This window comes from Mastomys coucha, chromosome X (assembly GCF_008632895.1).
Source record: "Mastomys coucha isolate ucsf_1 chromosome X, UCSF_Mcou_1, whole genome shotgun sequence".
In the NCBI taxonomy this organism is placed as follows: Eukaryota; Metazoa; Chordata; class Mammalia; order Rodentia; family Muridae; genus Mastomys; species Mastomys coucha.
The window spans coordinates 101129300-101134868 of record NC_045030.1 but is presented as its reverse complement, the minus strand read 5'-3'; the positions used below and the strand labels follow the sequence as shown (position 1 = coordinate 101134868).

Genomic DNA, 5569 nt, shown 5'->3' with positions numbered 1-5569 from the left:
GTTGTCCTGAAACTCATTATGTAGACCAAGCTGGTCTCAAACTCACAGGGATTGACTTCCTCTGCTTCTCCAGTGCTGGGATTAAAGGCATGTGCCACCATGCCTGGTTCTCTCATTCTTCTTTAACAGTGCACACAGGCTAGGGGATCCAACACCCAATGCTAAGACTTTACTTTCATCCCAGTTGTCTCACTTAGCAGGAAGCAACAAGTCCAAAACACTGTATCTCCATGTGTACAAGCCCAGATGAAAGACAGGATATAGAAACAGAACCCTCTTGAGAATGGTGTCAAGACAACTTGAAGATGAATATATCCAAGCTCTAACAAAAAGCCCTTTAACTCACAATGCATGCACTCCTAGCAATATGGGCCAGCAGAGGCCAGCAGATAAAGCATTTGGTCAACAAGGTCTTTTCCAAACTCTGTGTAACAGGAGCAATTTGAAATGAATTGATTTCCATGCAACCTAATGCAGGGCAGGCATCTGTCAGCTGTTCTACAAAGACCAACAAGCTTGAGCAACGTAATTCTAACTGATGAGCAATACACAATGGCATTAGGAGTTCCAAAACTGAAGTAGAAGAACAGAATTTGAAGTAGAAGCACAGGTTAGTTTGGAAGTTTTGAGCGGGGAAATAGAAAGAAGCCAAAATGAATCAGGAATGGGATATAGTGACACAGGCTGGTAGTTAAAGCACCAGAGAGGCTAAGGCAGAAGGATCATACATAATATGATGGTTTGAATGAGAATGTCCCCCATAGGCGTATACATTTTAATGCTTGGTTCACTTGAAAGAACTGTTTGGGAAGGATTAGGAAGTGTGGCCTTGTGGGAGGAGGAGTGTCACAGGGGGTGGGCTTTGAGGTTTGCCATTCTCAGCTCTCTTTACTCACTGCTTGATGATCAGATAAGCTCTAGCACCATGCCTCCCTCCCTGCTGCCATGCTCCCCCAACACAATGGCCATGGACTAAGTCTCTGAGACAGTAAGCAAATCCCTAATCAAATGCTTTCTTTTATTAGTTGCCTCTGTCATGGTGTTTTATCACAGTAATAAAAAAGTAACTAAGCCAACTAGTAAGATCCTATCTCAAAAACTGAAACCAAAACTAAAGTCAAACAAAAGAACTGAGGTAGATTTCATAGATAGATAGACAGATAGATAGGTAGGTAGGTAGGTAGGTAGGTAGGTAGGAGAACGTCGAGTTGACTGGGTAGAAATATAAGGTGTGTTTTAGCACCCAAAGAATTAGGCTTGACCTCTTTGGTGACAACAACAGCAAGCAGGGGTCATTGGGGAGAATGAGTTTTCTAGATGCCAAGAATGCAATAATTTGTCATTTTAAAACATCTGAGAGTTTGACTAAAACCTATATGGCATCTACTTCTGAGATAAGTTCAGGCGCGGCACAACACTTAACACACACAGAGCCAAGCCAGCATGAAAGCCACATTAGGACCGTACTGTTCACTTTGTTTTGTAACCACAGCATGTGTTCCCTTTACAATTTCCAAAAATGTAAGTCGATTAATGGAGAAATTGAGAAACAGCTCCACTAAGTACAGGCTTGAGCCTTTTACTTCAGGAGAGGCTCTAAGCACCCTGGCAAAGTCAAAAGGTTATAGAACTCCAAATTCCCATTGAAAAGTAGCACCTGTTCCATTTGGCTTTTGTTTGACAGCTTTATGAATGACTGGACAAGGCTATATCAAAGAAAGGGATGGACAATGCTTGTAAGCTCTGACTGTTAAGGACATGCAAACATGATTATCTCAGTTCTAATTTCTGAACTAATATGTGCAGTAATGAACTCAAATGGATGCATTGGATCAATGGATGCATTGAGAATTTCCCTTTCTATCAATCAGGGTTGCCAATAGGAAGAGAACTCAGTAGAGCACTGGGGCCTTAAAGTTCACTCTGTCCGCTTTGCTGTCTAAAAGAGGAAATTTCTTAGACATGCTTGAAGCTTCTTTCTAGCTCTAGCACTTAACAAGTCGGGGTCTTTCCTTTAACAATTCCTTCCTTTGTCCTGATTTTGGTCTGTTTTCAAAACCCATGATATGGGTTTGTCTCCAAATCTACTCCCCTTTTCCTGCAGAAATTCTGACATGCTAAGAACTAGAAGATATCCTCCAAATGAAGGCCAGACCTAGAAGGACACAGGACATCATTCGGCACTGTATGGTAGGCAACCATCAGACCAGGGCCCTTAAATGTCAAAAGCATTCATAATGCTAGGTCCAGGGAACTTGACCCTACCTTCTGACCTCCACAGGTACCAGGCACATACATGTGCATATACATACATGCAGGCACACACATAAGCTTTAAAAATCTAAACAGTGAACCTCTAACATGGTTGCTGGAAGAGAGGGGGTCATCTTCTTCATTGATAAGTTTCTCAAGCTCCAGTAAAGAATTCCATTCGTGTTCAGGCAATTAGCCATAATTAACCTCAGTGGGCCATACACAAAAGAAACAAGAAAGAGTAATGGGAGAGAAATTGACCAAAATTCAGGCTTCCCTCAACACACACTTATGAAATTGTCAAAAAAAAATTAAAAGAAAAGGAATTGTGGCCTTCTGTCAATGACAGTTGGCCAAGCAGCCTAGAGTCCTAATAAAGGGACAGGCCTCAGACTTTTATTCTAAGCACCTCCTTCCTCCAAGCCTCTCACAGTTCCTCCCTCTCCACCTTTAGCCTAAGGGAATTAAGGTAGACAACAGCTCTTTTAAAGCCAAACTGAATCACTGTCCCAGAATTGAAGTTTACCATATGCAAGGTCCAAATGGCACAGAACCATTTCAACCTCTGATTCAAAGAGACAGTAGGAAGGAAAAAAGAAAGCCAAACCTTTGTCCTCACACACTTAAAAAAAAAGGACATAATAAAAAGATCTGCAGGGTGTGTGTGTGTGTGTGTGTGTGTGTGTGTGTGTGTGTGTGTGTGTACAAGCTTACAGGTGTGTTGGAAGACTAAGAGTTCAAGAAACCCCCTTTTCTTCTGAATTGTAGTAGAATTTTTAACTTCTTCCTCAATTATTATTGTTGTTGTTGGCCATGAAATTGTGGAAATCAGAGAACAACTGTGTGGAGTTGGTTATCTGCCTTAACCTTCAGGTAGGATCCAGCCAATCAAAGTCAGGTCTTCAGGATTTCAGATTCCATGGGAAGCACCTTTACTCACTGAGCCATCTTGTTGGCCCACTAACAAGAACTTTATGAAGTTAGGGTTAAATTAAGAGCCAGTGAAGTCACTGAGAACCTCCACTGCTGTTCCATCAGCACAAGGCAGGATAGACCCAGGAGTGCCCAGGTTCATGTTCCAGACTGATCTTCAGCATTGAAGGCCACTACCTGCTCCTCTAAGGAGACAATGTTTCCAAAGGTCTTGGGAGCTATATCGTTTAAGAGGTGACTTTTCAAATAGCTTCAAAGAGATAAACTTGTGAGGGTTGCATATAAAAGATCCAAAGAAGTCATGAGCACCTTGCACAGCAACTGTGGCACCCTAAACTTAACAAGCAAGGAACTACAAGGAAAATGCAACTTCCCCGGGGGTGGGGGTGGGGAACTGGTAAGGCAGGTTTCCCAACACAGAACAAACAAGAACAGTTTAGTACTAATGGCCTAGAAGGAAAGGGGCTGCTTCCACAGAACTCATGTAGAATGGTGCTGACCTCCTACATGCCACCTGTCTTGCCCCCTGTACAAATCCTCCATGGTCCAACCCAAGTTCTCCTGCTTTGTGATACTGCACGCCCCAAATTTCCTTTATAATCTATTCCAGACATTTGGTAGCAGCCTTCCTTTATAATTTCTATCTACTGCAATTTAATTCTTGCATGATTATTTTTGAGTTTTCATAGCAGATCACCAGGGAAGCCCTTCTCAGTGCTTGTAGAGGATGGATGAGCCCAGGCTATCCCACAGAACACTCTCACATTACTATTCCTCAGTGTTCTGCTGTGTTTCCCTTCCATTAAAGCTGGGGTCTGGAGTATCACTAAAGTGTTAAAGGGAGCATATAATTTGAAGACTGAACAGCCAATCTATTGCCTGGTTGGCCTAATATGAGCACAGGAAACTATAAAGTAGCAGTTACGCTTCAGCTCTTGACTTTAGTAGAAAATTAGAGTTTCCAGCAGCTGCCCAAGAACAACTTAAACTTCTAAAGCCAAATTTTCAGGGGACACTGAGTGTGGCTCATAAGGGTAGCACACCAAATGTGGCTACCAGAGTCAAGTATCTTAATGTACCTTCAAAAAAGGAGCAGGTCGGTGACTTCATCTCTAGTCTATTTAAATGTGCCAGGCCCTAAAGGGCAACCATGAATTTTAAGAAACATTCAAGGACCAACAACCCATAATAAGAGACCATGCAGGGCTCACAGGTCCTGCAGATGCTAAGAAGAACCGAATGATTACTGGCACTACTGCTTGGAAGCAGGCAGTTCCAGCAGCCACTGGTGGCACCAATGATTCCCATACATTTACTGGTGCTTTTAACATAAGCCTGGGTGTGCAGTTCAGTTCGTCAGTAGAGTGCTTGCTAGTACATGTGAGGCTTTAGATTTGACCCCTAACCCTGCAAAAATAAATAACATTGTCACCACCTTCCAATTCTGTCAGACAGAGAAGCCTGCCAATATTTTGTTTTTAGCATCTTCATCCCCTACTGGAGCTTAATGAATAAATCAAGCTGAGCTTCAAAGAACACCACCCTGGGCAAAGTGTCCTGTTGTTGACGGAAGAAGCACGCTCCAGTCTTTTTTGATGACCAAACCAATATACTAACATTGTTTCACTGAACCAAAACTACAGATGCCTCAACAGGATTTCCATTGTGGAGTGGGAAGAAGACTGGGAGATGGCCAGCCAGAAGACCAAAATTCCTAAACTGCCAGGATGTTGTCCTGAGGCTGCAAAGAATGCAGTCAGATGAGTCTGCACAGACATTCAAAAGCTACTTTCACAATTGAGCCTCTTGATAAAACGTTTAGAGTCCTAGGTCATTCATTCATTCATTCATTCATAAAATCAAAGTCAGGTCTAGAATTTGAACCTACTCAGCAGCTTTATCTTGCCTTCACATGCAAATGGCCTAAATCAAACATCTAGCACAGGGAGCCAGCAGCAACAGAGGTGATTTCCGTGGTCCAGTCCAGTAAACACCACAGTAGCAGAGCAAAAGCCCTAGGCTGGGTACACATAAAAAGGCTCTCTGTTCATGACACTCACCCAATAAAAGATGGTTCTATTGTAGTAAAGAGAGGAAAAGGCTTTCTCCTTCAGTTCCTGGTGGTTTTAAAGCTGACTGCCAGTGTCCAAACACTGGCATCTTTCCTTCTTCCCCCTGCTCCCCTCTTGAAAACTCCTATAACCCCCATGTTCAGAACGGTTGCAGCATCTTAGAGTTCCACCTGGTACAGTGCAGTGTAGCTGGGAGAGGGGGTTACCTCCTTCAATATAGCTTTGCTCCTTCAATATACCCATGTAAAAAAGGAGATAGATCCTTGTGACAGGAAGGCAAGGGAGGGCAGAAGGGAGAGGAAGGGCAGGGG

At 43.0% G+C, this 5569-nt stretch overlaps 1 protein-coding gene across 7 annotated transcripts in view; it reads right to left on the bottom strand.

Moving 5' to 3' along the window:
- Dlg3 (discs large MAGUK scaffold protein 3) overlaps positions 1-5569 on the bottom strand; it is a 52507-nt gene that overhangs the window by 12289 nt on the left and 34649 nt on the right. The window lies entirely within an intron of this gene.